Here is a 15,824-nt window from a genome sequence, read left to right on the forward strand (position 1 = left end):
TATCCTTCACGTCTAACACTTGTCTTCTTATGTGTTAAGCATTGGCTTGGGAGCAGTAAGTTGAAAGCAAACCAGAGCAAGACATTTCAGTGCAATACAGAAGCGAACTAGGGATTCTGCTGCTAATGTTTAAGCCATGGGTAAATCTCTCCTAAGGAATAACAAGCTTTTTATTCTACCTGGAGATAAAAAATAAGGTTATTAGTTGGCGGAGGTGTTCACTTGCAAAACAGCAGCTCAGCGCTGTCCTTTTAACTCGAGTCGAGCGGCTCTCTTGGAACTTTGTGCTGCACTGGCTGGTTTTGTACATTGGAACAGGTTCGCAGCATTGCTGGGGTGCAAGAGCAGCGCTCGACCTACAGCTCAACAAAACCCTTCTCTTCCACCCGGTGTGCTTTGTCCTCTTGTGCTCTTACTCTACATTTTGTGGAACATCAAAAGCAAAAGTTGGAAGTTCGTGTGATCTTAACATATCAAGTAGCTGCTGCAGATTAAGAGGCCGTCACACTACAAAGATGTTAATAATTTAGATCATTTGTAGCTGCTAAAACTGCTTAAAGACTTTAGGGATAAGCTTTTTTTCCCCCAAGTATTTTGTAGCTGATCTTTTGTGTTTCTAAAGACATAAGAGCGGGTCTGAAATACTAACTCACCTGGGCATTTGTTCAGCTTGGTTCCATTTGTAGCTGTACATGACTGAGAAGACTTGAATTAACAGAGCATGTGGCTGGGAATTATCTTAAAAGACATTTGCTGTTGGCCTGTTTTCTGCTGGAATGAATGGAGCTGCGTTAGGTCAGGGTTGGTCTCTGGAAACTGTTGAGTTTCCATGTAATCTATGCTCGTTTGGAATGAAGCTGCCTTTATTTAAAAGCCACTTCACATAAAGATAAATCTAGGTGAAAATGCAGGATCTTTAGTTGTCATAGAAGTATCTGGAGAGATATCTTCTGCAAAAATAATGTGACCACTAAATATATTCTACGAAAAGTTCTGTAACCAAGGAAGCCATGTAAAATTATGTGATAGCAATCAAGTGCTACCTTAATGCCTTTTGCTTTGGTCCTTATTTCCTTAGTTATTTTCTTCTTGACTAACCTAAACTTAGTCCTAAAGTCAGCTGGCTTAAAAAATAAAAAGATCTCTTTTTAAAACATTGTTCCCTTAAGGCAGAAGAATAATTCCCTGTACTTTTTAGGTTTGGAGAGCAACAATCTTGTTGACTAAATCAAGTCTGACATAGGGAAGGTTTCTCATGGTGGCTGATGGTCTGTACAGTCTGACAGGGGAGGCACAAGTTGCCCATTGCCTTCCTCCCACCTCCAAACTTGAGCTTCTGGAGTTACATATTTGCCCTATATGCAGAAACTAAGCCCTTAAAACAATTTCTCGGCCTTTAAAATTATGTCTACGGGTTCTGCACCTGCTTGGGTGTTGTATCCATGTCCGAGTCAGGATTTCTGCTGTTCCTGTACATCTGAAATACATTATCAGTAGCCAGATGGGAAGGATTCAGAAGGCATTATTTTCCCTGTAATAGACTATACATAAAACACGCTTAAAGGTTATGCAATTTCCTAACGTAGTAATTATATATTGAGCTAAATAATAGAGAAGCAAAGAGGGTTTGTGGTTTTTTTCTTTGATTTAATTGCCTGGCTGCTCGAGTCTCTCATGCAAACTGCAGGCGTCTGAGGAAATTGGGTAACCAGCTGTGACAGCCAACAAAAGGCAGAAAATTCTCTCCGAGCTGGCGTTTCATCCTTTGCTTGTGTTTGGGGACCGAACCTGCACCCAAGCGCTGTGTTCTTGCCTTGGTTTGGTGGTGGTGGATCAGAACCTTCATCTCACTGTGCTCGCGTCCTTCTGAGCAGCCACAGCGGCTTCTTCCCCGATTCCTCCGCCGTGCATCATGTTGTGCTCACAGCAGCAGCTCCAGGCTTGGCTTAACCTGCAAATAATCACTTTCAGGAGACGTTACCTGCGAGGTACTGCACGTGGTGGAGCTGAGACAAGATGTGTAGACCCTTCTAAGAGGTCTTCTCCCAGGAGGACCTGCCTCAGACTTGCACACTCTCTTAACCTTTACATTCCCACTGCTTCCCAGGCTCCGGTCTGGTGGCTACTGGTAATACAAACTGCAGCCCAGTTCTTTGCTTACCTGCATGTTCACTGTATTTATTCACATATTTAATGCTGATGATGGGTTTGCTTCCTCTGAGAGGGGGATACCTGCTGGGCTTTGCTCTGTGAAGCCACCACCACCCTGTTTGCATCTTCTCAAGCTCTGAGCCCTGGGGCAGCGCCTGGCTCTGGCTCTTCAGTCTGTTACTGCCCTCAAATTGCTGACACCTCCGCTTGTGCTCTTCTGCTATTTGTGTGAAATAAACTGGGCGCTGAGGAACCCCTTCCCCAAACTCTTGAGGTCAATCAATGCGAACGCTCTGCCGTTTACCAAAAAGAAAGGAGCTAACTTGCACAGTTTTCATAAGGGAAATACGTACCTTCAATATTTTGATTGTACTGAGCTAACTCTTGAATGTGGCGACCGGTTCAAGTGCACTATTGTCCACGTTGCATATGATATAACTTAAATTGCACTGTACAGCATATTGGCGTTTGATGTACGCTTTGCTAAGGCCTTGGGAAGTGCTGTCGTGTACAGGCTCCTGTATGAGGGGAAAATGTCTATACTAGCGCTCCTTTTTTTGTAACTGTGACATTGAACAGCACTGTGTGATGTGTGCTATGTATCTGTTAACTCATACTAATTAGTGATGGGTACACTTCTGTCCAAACATCTGGAATTGCTAATTGGACTCGGCTGCTGCATCAGTCTTCTCTTTCTCTTTTAATTGAATAAGTCACAGGGCTGGGAGTTGTGTGCTGTTGTTAGAATATACTGTACATGTACAGAATCCCAGCTGCTGTGATGTTGAATATACTGCAAAAAAATGTATCAAATCTGAGGAAAAATGACTCAAATTGCTCAGCCGTGTCGGGGGAGAAAAACAGATACACAGCGGCTGTAAACTTTGCTGTAGATACGGTGAAAACGTAGTAGAAATGTCTGTCCAAATTAAAACCTTGAAAACTAAAAAGTTCTTTAATTACCGTGCTGGATATTCTTTATTAGTCCTGCCTTCACTTTCCATGGGAGGGATTGTGTGCATTTGATTTGGATGTAACCTGCAACTTTGGTTCATTTTGGCTCGTGTGTGTTTTTTACAGCTCAACACAGGGCTGTGATGGTAGAAAAGGAGTTTGTGCTGCATGGAAAGGAGAAGGATAGAAGGATGAGACCCTGCGTGTGGTTCGCAGAACTCCGCACATGGTCCTTTGACACCAGCTCTGCACGTGATCGATTAACACATTCACTAAGATTTAATCCTTGAACTCTAAAGGTAGGAAGACAGATATCTTCAAGCAGTGCAGCAAAACTTTGCAAGAAAGTCCATCAGTAGAGCTGCAGTCACGGTTACCTGTTGATTTTTTTAAGGGTGGTGGGGTATTTTCATGTACTTTGCAGGAGAAAATGAACAAAAAAGGACAAGCAGCTCTTGGAAACAGTGGCTGAGAAGCAGGGAAACTCTGGATCTCTCTTGGCTGATGGGTCTGTAGGTTGTGTGGTTTCCCTATGGCATCATTTTCAGTTTATGCAATTTCTCTGGAAAGTGAAGAATTTTTGTGATTTTTGGTATTTTAGCAGAATCCCAGAATGTCAGGGGATGGAAGGGCCCTGGAAAGCTCATGCAGTGCAATCCCCCCATGGAGCAGGAACACCCAGATGAGGTTACACAGGAAGGTGTCCAGGTGGGTTGGAATGTCTGCACAGAAGGAGACTCCACAACCCCCCTGGGCAGCCTGGGCCAGGCTCTGCCACCCTCACCAGGAAGAAGTTTCTTCTCATATGTAAGTGGAACCTCCTGTGTTCCAGTTTGTACCCATTACCCCTTGTCCTATCATTGGTTGTCACTGAGAAGAGCCTGGCTCCATTCTCCTGACACTCATCCTTTATATATTTGTAAACATTAATGAGGTCACCCCTCAGTCTCCTCTTGGAGACTTGGGTGTGTATCCTGCTCTACAGCTTGTGCAGTCCCATATGGTAACACAGTGGAAGGTGCTGAGGGTTTTGATGCAAAAAGATGGATATTAAGTCCCTATTTGTGCAAAATGTTTGCAAAAGTCCCAGCTTTTGAATCAGAGTGGATCTATTAAAACACTTGTAGCTATAATCAGGCAGCCCTATTTGGTTTAAGCTTGAATTTTGGAACAGGGAAAGTAACAATCTCATCAAGCATTGAATTTCTTTTTATTTAACGTTCCTTCTTCTATTCTTATTTGAGCATCATTAGTCCAACAGTTTAAAATCAAATAAGTGCTCTGAAATGTTTAAAAACAATGTGAAGCCAGGTGTTGGACTCAAACTACAATTGAGATGCCAATCATGAAAAAACAATGCTTTAAAAAAGCTCTGCTGTGCAAACAACCTGTTCAGGGCAGCTGGGATGGGTTTCTTTAGCCCCTATTGTCTGCGTATAAAACACAATGTTTAGATTCAATGTGTAGAAACACCTGATGGGAGGGAGTGGTGACAGGCAAACTCTGCTTAATGCCTGGTCTGTGACTCACCTGAGCTCCAGCCTGGCTTTCCAAACGCCCTTAAGTCCTCTGGCATCAGACCTGCCATCTTATAGAATCATAGAATAGTTTGGGTGGGAATGGACCTTCAAGGCTTATCTAGTCCAACCTTGCCATGAGCAGGGACATCTTCACCAGCTCAGGTTGCTCAGTTGGGGCATCCAGCACCTTTCTGGCCAACCTGAGACAGGCTCTCAGCACAGACAATTTCTTCCTCTTGTTTGACCTGAATCTCCCTCCTTTAGTTTAAAACCATCACACCTTGTCCTGTTGCAACAGGCCCTGCTAAAAAGTCCATCCCCATCTTTCTTTCCATCCCCTTTTAAGTCTGGAAAGGCTGCAATAAGGTCTCCCTGGAGCTTCTCTTCTCCAGCTCTCTCAGCCTGTCCCCCAGCAGAGCTGTTCCAGCCTCGGATCATTTCTGGGGCTCCTCTGGCCCCTCTCCAGCAGGTCCATGTGTGTCCTGTGCTGAGGACCCAGAGCTGGACCAGCACTGCAGGGGGGTCTCACCAGAGTGGAGCAGAGGGGCAGAATCACCCCCCTTCACCTGCTGCCCACGCTCCTTGTGATGCAGCCCAAGATACAATTGGCCTCTGGGCTGCAAGCGCACATTGCTGGCTCATGTCCAATCTTTCATCTCCCAGCACCCCCAAGTCATTCTCTGCAGGGCTGCTCACCATCCCTTCATCCCCAGCCTGGATTGATACCAGGGATTGCCCTGGTAAGAGATTTAGATTGGATCTTGGGAACAGTTTATTCCCAGAAAGGGTTGTTGGGCATTGGAACAGGCTGCCCAGGGCAGTGGTGGAGTCACCATCCCTGGAGGGCTTTAAAAGACACATAGATGAGGTTCTCAGGGACATGGTTTAGTGTCAGTTTTAGGTTGATGGTTGGACTCAACGATCTTGAGGGTCTTTTCCAACCAAAATGATTCTATGGTTCTATGATTCTAAGTCATGGAAGTGCTTGTGACTGGGGTCTGGGAAATGTCCTGTTCTCTGTGTTCTCTCCTTTAACATCCACTGTTGATGGAGACCCAGCATGGAGATGCTTGTACCTTCTCTCTGACCAGCATGGTCATTGTTATACACTTGCACTAAGCCAGCTCAGCTCTTTTTCTCATGGCATTGTCCTGCTCTGGGGAAACATTTTCTGGGCAGGAGTCCAGAATGTGAAAATCAGACATTTAAAGTATTCCAGGCCCCCATGAGCATCCAGCTCATTGGGCTGGAACCTTTAGCTCAGCAACCTGAAAAGGAATCCTGAAATATTCAAACACTTTTGTTAAAGGTACCTAAAGGAAATAATCTGGCAAGCTTAACTAAAGAAAGAAAAAGATGTTATACAAACTATTAATATATACTCTTTTTTTTGAGGTCTTAATTTTCGGTTAGCACAAAGACCAACATTAAACTGTCAGAAACAACAGAATCAACCACATGTGACAGCTGTTGTTCACATCACTTAATGCCTGGCTGGGCACAGCTACAGGACATCAGCAGAAGACTCTGCACCAAGCACTGAGCACTTAAATCAAAAGGAGAAAGCACTGCAGTTTCTTAAAAGTAAAGTGATGAATGAAATTGCTTTCAAAACATTTCAAAAGTTGGGAGAGCGAACCAAGCAGGATTGGCCACTCTTTCCAAGGCTTTCAGACACTAACAAGTGGCCACTTCTTCAAGCCTCAGCTCACCAAGTGGGGATGTCTTGGAAAATCAGGCTGTAACAGAAGCTACAGAGGAGAAAATCCTTTGCTGGCTATAGAAGCTGAGTGCTCACAACTCCTGGCTCCCAGGTGACTAATTGAGTTTGAAAGAACTGTTAAGGCCCATTCACAAAGCAGCTGTCTCTCTTTAAAAAAGAGGGGAAGCAACAGTAGGAAAATAAACACAAAGAACACTCTTTTTCACTGCGGAGCCTCAAAAAATGCATTTAAAACCCCTTGGGAAGCCACTCTATGGGAGTACTAGCAATATCACTCTGTCTGCTGTAGGTTGTGCAGTATCTTCAGCAAACTGAGTCGAACTAAAGGGTCGTCCAAGCCCTTGTCTCAAAGGTCTCCAGGGCACCACACATGGAGGAAAAACTAACAACTGACCTCCTGATGCTGTATTGCTCAGGGACACCCACTGACAACTCTTGTCTTTGTGTTAAATAACCCTTGATGGATTTTTCTTTCCCATATTTGGCTGCTTTTTGAATGCATGTCATGTTTGGCGTCTCCGATGTCCCATGACCGTGGGTTCCCTGGCTGAACCACACACCCTGCCAGACAGCACCTCCTTTTATTCCAGGTGCCACCGGATAATTTCATTTGGTGCATCTTAACTCTTTTTTGAGGAAACAGTTGTTCCTTAACTTCTCCGTGCCAATATTTCATAGACCTCCATCCTATCATCACCACACCAATGACTTTTCCAGGCTGAGGAGTCTGAGAGCAAATGAAAGAGGAAGCACGCGCCTCTAGTGCGACTCCATGGATGGTCTCAGGAACGGCACCATAGAATCATTTTGGTTGGAAAAGACTTTCAAGATCATTGAGTTAACCTCATACTGACACTAAGCCATGTCCTTAAGAACCTCATCTATGCATCTTCTAAGCCCCTCCAGGGATGGTGGCTCCACCACTGCCCTGGGCAGCCTGTTCCAATGCCCGGTGTTGCCCTTCCAATGAAGACATTTTTCCTAATAGCCAATCTAAACCTTCCCTGGTGCAACTTGAGGCCATTTCCTCTCATCCTGTCACTTGTTACTTGGCAGAAGAGACCAACACCCTCCATGCTACAATGTCCTTTCAGGCAATTGTAGAGAGCAAGAAGGTCTCTCCTGAGCCTCCTTTTCTGTGGATCCAGCCTTGCAGTGAGGGCAAACAGATCTCACCTGGCTTGCTGCAGAGGTTAAAAGAGAAGATTCTGTTGTCTCCAGGGCCTTGGTACACACATGCAGTTGAGCAAAAGGACTTTTTCTGTTCAGGAAGGATGATGCATGGAGCATCTGAAATCACTCACTGGTGGTTTTACCTGCTAGCCTGACTCAGTGTAAAGTTCTCTTCTAGATCAGTATCACACCAGGATGGCAGATCCCTCAGGCTGACAAAGAGTGATTTAATAAGCCAGTTGCCTCCTTTGGCACCGAGGTAACCATCTGGAGCATTAAACTGGCACGAAGAGGAGACTGAGGGGTGACCTCATTCGTGTTTATCAATATGGAAAGGGTGAGTGTCAGGAGGATGGAGCCAGGCTCTTCTCGGTGACAACCAATGGTAGGACAAGGGGCAATGGGTTCAAACTAGAACACAGGAGGTTCCACTTAAATTTGAGAAGAAACTTGTTCCCAGTGAGGGTGTCAGAGCCTGGCCCAGGCTGCCCAGGGAGGTTGTGGAGTCTCCTTCTCTGCAGACATTCCAACCCGCCTGGACACCTTCCTGTGTAACCTCATCTGGGTGTTCCTGCTCCATGGGGGGATTGCACTGCATGAGCTTTCCAGGTCCCTTCCAACCCCTGACATTCTGGAATTCTGTGAACACAAACCAGATGGAGCTTCTAGCAAGCTGGGCCTGAAATGCCCTGTCCTGTACGTTCAGCTGTGACCCAAGGCACAGCTGGATAACCCTGCCTCTGAGCCAAACTGTGAGAAACATCGCAGAGCCATGCGAGGTAAGGAAGGTAAAACAGAGGTAAGACGGTCAAGATGTGGCAGGCAGCAGCTTGAGGGTATAAGAGGAAAAACCTCAAGATGCGAAGGAGAGAACCCAACTCCATGAGGTGGCTGATGGCATCTCAGCAACGTGGACAACCCATTCCAGCAAGTGGCTGAGGCCAACTCTCCCACACAACAAGTGCCTGGTTGGGCACTGAAGACACTTTGGGTGTTTGTCTCAGTGGTCAGCACAGTCTTGTAGTTCACTGGTCTTTGCTTGTGTGTATCTTGCTCACAGAGCCTCTGTGCATGACAAAAGTTCCTCAAAAAGGGCTCCAGGGAGAGAGGGAGGGTTACAAACTACTGAGAAGCTTGTGCGGTTTATATTTTTATCATATCTGGATTTCAAGGTTTTGTGGGTTTGGATTTTTTTGTTGTTTTAAATCCGCATCTGAGAGACTGCAAAGAAGAAAAGCCAGTCTGAAGCTCCGAAACACACGAATGGAGAAATATTGGAAATGCAAATTAAAAGAGCCAAGGGGAAGAGAGTAGGATGTGTTCCAGCAAGCTGCTCTGCCTCTCCAGGCTGTGATGACAGGGAATATCCTAAATATTTATAAGAGAAACATGTTTTCTTATCTGTTGTGTAGTGGCTGGGTTGTCTGCCAGGACTTGAAGATATTGAAGGAGCAGATCCTGAGCTTTGAGAGCAAATCCCTCCATTAGCATGACCTACAGCATGAGATAAAGCGATCTAAAGCTACCAGCAATGCTCTTGGAACAGCAAATCAAAGTGTCATCATCTCTGGCTCTGAAAGGCAGATGCCACAGGCTTGTCTTGACATTTACACCGCAGGAAAACTGTGACCAACCCAAACAAGTCCAGTATCTTTGAGCTACATTTAAAGCACAATGGTATTTCCTTGTCATTGTTTTTTCTTTCACTGCTCGAGGGGGAAAAAAACTGTCAGCATTGAAAAGAGCCCCACAGTGGCACTAAATAAAAACACTTGGGTTTTGAAAAACAAAGTGCTAACAGCCTCGATCTGCTGAGTTTCAGCATTATTAAGATCTTGAGGTTCAACAAGGCCAAGTGCAAGGTCCTGCACACCTTTCAGGCAGTTCAGAGATCAGAAGGTCTCCCCTCAGCTCCTGTTCTCCAGCTGAACCCCCCAGGTCCCTCAGCCGCTCCATCACACTTGTGCTCCAGCCCCTCACCAGCTCCGTTCCCTTCTCTCAACTCACTCCAGCATCTCAAGGCCTTTCTTGGTGTGAGGGGCACAAAACCAGCCCAAGGATTTGAGGTTTGGCCTCCCCAGCGCTGAGCACAGTCCAGCAGTCACTGCCCTGGGCCTGCTGGCCACACCAGTGCTGGTACCAGCCAGGATGCTGGTGGCCTCTTGGCCACCTGGGCACACGCTGGCTCATGTTCAGCCACTGTCACCAACACCCCCAGGTCCTTTTCCACCGGGCACTTCCCAGCCACTCTTCCCCAGTCCTGTAGCATTCACGGGGTTGTTGAGACCCAAGTACAGGACCCGGCTCTTGGCCTTGTTGAACTTCTTGAGGCAGAAGTTATATCTAGATTGTCATGTTTACTACTCGCTGTGGAGCCATTCTCTGCAAATTGCCTCTCGAATCCTTGTTCCCTTTGGGACCTGGTGATCAAGCACTTGTCTCTCCTGTTTATTTTGGAAAGGCTACAAATTTATGGCGCCCGAAGCTGCACTCCTAGCAGGCAAACAGTGGCCTGAAGTCAAGCAAATTAACGCTGACGTGATTTGAAACCCTTTGGATTTAGTTCAAGAAAATGCTGAGTTTTGATTTAAAGGGAATGAAAAGAAAATTGAATGATTTAAGCAAAAATCCCCCTTTTGCCCCAAGGACAATTTTTTTCTTTGCTGAGATTGCTCTTTTTTGTGTATGGAAAATTCCCAACCTGCTTGAGTTGGCAAGCTCTTGTTCTTAGCCAACGCATAGGCTGATGTATGTTTGTATCTTGCTCCAACAAAAAGCTGTGGATAAATAAGGAGCTGGAGGCAACATGCAGTTCCTTTCCCCATTCCAACAGCCTTCATATTGCCAGTGGGGGCATGGAAAAATGTCAGTTACAGTTCAACCTGCAGGAATGACGGCAAAATTATACTAGTTAAGAAAATAAAGTATAATTCCAGCTCTGTCACCTGTCCTACCGGGGATTGCACTGCAAATGCAGAAAAGATCCTTAAAAGTTGATCTACAGCACCTATTGCGTGAGAGATGTAAAATGAGAAGGAATAAACTGATTTCATTTCAATAAGAGGACTATTAAATTTCGAGAGCGAAGTTTTTAGACTCATAGTGCTAGATTACAACAATTATCTAACGATTTGGGGATGGCAAATGGAATTCTTCAATGCTTTGCCCCTCCCTCGCTTGTAGCGTGAAGCCTTATTAACATCAAGCAAAGGCAAAGACATTTTCAAGCCAATTATTCATTGATGCTCTGCATGTTGCTACTGGCTGCTCGGCTCAGTCTTTAACAGCTGTGAGAGGCTGGGGGGGTCGATGGGAAAGGTGTCTGCCTGTTTTTGGACACATTAAACATGATCCCAGTGCTTGATAAATGATTTTGCAGCTGCGGTAATGCCTCCATTTTGCAGAGATGGCCTTTTTTTTTTTTAGATTTTATTTTAAATGCTTTTTAACTTTTCTGAAGTTTCCCTCTGAAGTCTTCTGCCAAAAATCAGCTTTATTTGAGAGGGAAAGTTTGGAGGTTAACTGAACAGGACACTTAGGAGATGAGGGATTGGAGTCCATGAGGTCTTGCAGATTTGAGGAAATGCACTGATATGTTTTCAGCAGGCTTTTCTTGGGTCAATTCGTGGGGGTTCCACTCTTCAAGATCACTGAAACCCAGTGGTTCCCAGGCCCGGCCACACTGAGCAGTTGTGCATCTTCTCCCGGATCTGGCAAGTCATAGATTTTACAGGTTTTGAGCCCCTGACAGGGAAGCTTTACATTACATTATCAGATGAAACCAGAGGCCTTTTGAGAAACACACTATTTATTCTCCAAAGTCTATTTAACAAATGGCCTCAGTAAATAGAGTTGGGAAAGCGGCTTTAACCTGATCACAGGGCTTTTCCTCCTCTGTTTTATTCCCTTGCAGAAGATGACCCTGACAAACAGCATGTCCTCTCAGGCTCTAACCGGCCTCAGCCAACCCCACCTGAGGTCTCTTCTGGTCCAGCTGTGGCAATGTGAAGAAAGGAGGAAGAAACAGGGATGTCGGTCTTGTGAACATCTGGAAATTTCACAGCAAACCGTTTTCTGAGTATTGTGTTTCAGGGCTGCTACTTGGTGTTTGACAATTTTTCATCTCTTGGGCAGATAGATGTGATCTTCCTCCCTTCTTGTCCCAGTGTGCCCACCTTGGGCGGTGTTGTGATTACGATTTGCTCTTAGAATCACAGAATAATAGAATCATAGAATAACAGAATCATAGAATAATAGAATCACAGAATCATTTTGGTTAGAAAATACCCTCTAGATCATTGAGTCCAACAGTTAACCCAACACTGGAACTAAACCATGTCCATAAGAACCTCATCTACGTGTCTGTTCAACCCCTCCAGGGATGGTGACTCCACCACTGCCCTGGGCAGCCTGTTCCAATGCCCCACAGCCCTTTGGGGAAGAAATTTTTCATAATCCAATCTAAACTTCCCCTGGTGCAATCTGAGGCCATTTCCTCTCATTCTACTGCTTGTTACTTGGGAGAAGAGACCAACATCCTCCATGCTCCAAGCTCCTTTCAGGCAGTTCAGAGATCAGAAGGTCTCCCCTCAGCTCCTGTTCTCCAGCTGAACCCCCCAGGTCCCTCAGCCGCTCCCATCACACTTGTGTTCTTCCACCATAGCGTTCAATGTTTCTGCCGTGCTCTTCAGCCCAACTGCTCTTACCACAAGAGCACTAGAGGTGGGATCTTCTCCGTGGGGCAATACTGTGTGTTTCTGCTAATTATAGAGACTGTTTTGTGCTGAGTAGTGAAACAATTTGGAGAGATCATATCTACACGGGGGCTGTGATGTCGCCCTTGTACTAGGATGACATCAATAGCTCAGCTGCTCTAAGACAGTGGATGGCCTTGTCACTGCTGTCTGTGACAGCCAGGAAGGGACTGGAGTGAGGCAGAACCTTTCCCTTCAATAAATGTAGATTGTAATTATAAAGGAGTGTATTCATTGTCCTATTCATCAACATATGTGTGTTTACTGGGTAAAAGCATTTATTAAGAAGCTCTGTAATCCATCAGCACTCCAAGGAGAGTAAACCACAAGGTGGACCACAGTAAATCACTCCTCTTGGATCAGATGGTCACTTAACCATTTTCTTGGTTTATGAGTGTCTAAGAAAGATGCATCACTGCGTTGACAGCGAACCTGAGTTATATAAACCATGGCACAAATGTTTTTCCAAAGCCTTCTGGTCTGCCTTTTGTGGTTTCCATACATTCTCTTCCTCAGCATCAAGGGTTCCATCCATACACCAAGGTTGCTTCTGCTTAGCTGAGCATCCCAACAACCACAGTGGTCACCTCAGAATGTGCAGGAGATGCTGGCAGCCTCAGAGGGACAGCTTGGATTGCAAAGTTATCAGGGAATTAGTATCCGCTAGCTCAGGTACACACTGAACAGCCCAGCTATTCGTTGGAATATCTGTAAGGCCAGACTCAGATGAACCTTGATAGAGGATGGCAATTAAATTCATTGCATTAATGACCATTGTTCTTTGTGGTGCGTGACAAACCTGGTGTGATGTTTTGTCCGAATTTTTAAGATGATAGTCTGTTTGTCACGTCTCACAGGGCAAATTCCTTGACCCCTGCAGCATCTGCTCACCTCGAAGACCTGTATGAGCTTGTTTTCATACCAGGCTGTGTGTTGTTTGGAAGAATACAGACCTTTAGGAGAGCAGGACATGATTTACTGGGCAGAGAAGACTTACCGTGAACAAACCCTTTTCTGTTGGCCTGAGAGCTGTCTGATATGCTGCTCCTGCTTAGACTGGAAGCTCATCCTTGTCATTAGCTGCGCTAACCATGCATCTTGTTTCCATAGCCTACTTGAAATGAATCCTTGTGTGGAAACCTGCACTGTCAAGGCCAGTACGCAAGGAAGAAAAATGGATGCTGTGTGCACCCCGAACAACATTAGAGCATCTAGTTCTGCAAAAACAGCTGCTGAGGGTATATATTTCCCTTCTGTCTTTGCTTTAGGCTTTGGGTTACTCATGTTTGTTAAAGGATGAATGTATTTGGTCTTCATAAAAGCTGCGAAGGGCAGGGAGGTTGGTTGTGACTGTTTCAGTTCCGAGCTTTCCATGCGATGTTTTCAGTGTGCTACGGGAGCTCTGCTGGAAAACTGGGAAAGTCAGCAGAAGGGAAGCGAGAGTCAGTGTGAATTAGAGCATCCACGCTGAGGTGTGAAAACCCTCCTTACGGGGAAGCAGCAACTTGCTGTGGATCTCTTCGCAACATGATGGCCTCTGTACAGGCAAGTGCTCACGGAGGGTGTGACTTAGGGCCTGATTTTTCCCTGCCTGGCTCGTTACCAATACACACAAACATATCTCAATTCATCGTTTTCATATGTGGGATGTAGCCTTCATCTGTTTCCTTTGTTTAGATATAAAGTTGCAAGACAATAGGTGAATGGGCATGTATAGAAAAGTCTTCAGGGAACAAATGAAGCTGTTTCCTTCTGCAAAGTAGTGTGGCCAGCAGGATCAGAGAGGAGACTGTTCTCCTGTGCTGGGACATGGGGAGGCCAAACCTCCAATCCTGGGGGCAGTTTTGGGTCCCTCACGCCAGGAAAGCCCTTGAGGTGCTGGAGCGAGTAGAGAGAAGGGAATGGAGCTGGTGAGGGGCTGGAGCACAAGTGTGATGGAGCGGCTGAGGGACCTGGGGGGTTCAGCTGGAGAACAGGAGCTGAGGGGAGACCTTCTGATCTCTGAACTGCCTGAAAGGAGCTTGGAGCCAGGGGGGTCGGGCTCTGCTCCCCAGGAACAAGCGCCAGGAGCAGAGGAAACGGCCTCAAGTTGCACCAGGGGAGGTTGAGGTTCGATGTGGGGAACAATTTCTTCCCCAAAGGGCTGTGGGGCATTGGAACAGGCTGCCCAGGGCAGTGCTGGAGTCACCATCCCTGGAGGTGTCTAGAAGACGTGGAGATGAGTTTCTCAGGGACATGGGGTAGTGACAGTGGTAGTTAATGGTTGGACTCGATGATCTTTTTTCTAGCCAAAGTGACTCTATGATTCTATAAAATAATGAACGCAACTCTAGGAATTCCCGCTAGCTGGTTCCAGCACAGCTCAGGGCTTCTTGAGGACTGTGTAACCTTCAAAACTTCAACCAGTGGCCTTTCTGGTACATTCTCAGGATAACCAACTGTTCCCTTGTTATTTTATATGTTTCTTGGATATAAAATAAATCACAAATTATTCTGTGGGTGACACAACTACACTGCAAGCACTTCAGAGCAGCAAAAGTGGCAAGCATGGGGAGAGATCGAGGCCCTAAATCTGAAGAGAGCAGGTCATTAAGCTTCTCTTTTTGCCCTGAGACAGGATCTACCAAATGTATATCTTTGCTGATGGAGGTTTACCTTACCTGCTCTTCAGTCTCTTAGCAACAGAAACTCTGTTCTCTCCCCAAGTCAGGCTTTCCATTACTTCCTTACAGATAAAAGTTTGTCCTAATGAATAATCTTGCTGCTACTTGAGTATGTGGCTTCAAAACCAATATATTATTGTTGTTATTATTGTTGTGGTAGTGGTGATGCTTTCTACTATAAGATTGGTCCCTTGTGTCCTCCAACTACTTCTGCTCTTCATAGAACCATCTCTATTCCCTTCTGCTTTCCCATTTTTTTGGATGATTCTTGTTGCTCTGGACTGTCATTAGTTGTGTCTCATCCCTCTTGTAAAATCCTTCACCATGAAAGTGGGAATTAGCATCACGGTTATAGAAGAAACCAGATAAAATACCTGCTGTCAGTGCGTTAGCAGTATTCACGTGTCTCACAGTGCGGTGGACAAATTACTGTGTCTAAGAGGAGCTGCCTTTGCAGGATTGCGATCCTAAGTTCACAAAAATATGCCGATTAGAAGAGGGCAGCGACACAAAAGCATCTGGAGAGTCCTGAGGGCTTTATCCTGGAATGTTACTGTGCAGGATGCCGTTCGCTTCCCTTATGCGTAGAAATGTGACTGCAGTCTAATATGTACGTACACAGTGCTGGAGTAAATCCTGCTGCAGAAACTCCTGCTTTCTCTGACCAGCCTGCCCAGAGAAATGTGACCTTTCAGGCCCTGATCTTCCATGGAGCGTTGAACAGCAATTGAACCAAAGAGCATCAGGCTCACTCTTTTAATTGAAAAGAATGACTTCTGAATAAAATCTTCCCCATCTCTTCTCCTTCAAGGAAATGGCAATCCAGTGTGCTGCACACGTCTGGGTGCAAAAGCAACGCCGGTCACTCTTGGAGGGAAGATGACAA

The sequence above is a fragment of the Nesoenas mayeri genome, assembly GCF_963082525.1.
Source record: "Nesoenas mayeri genome assembly, chromosome: 3".
NCBI lineage: Eukaryota > Metazoa > Chordata > Aves > Columbiformes > Columbidae > Nesoenas > Nesoenas mayeri.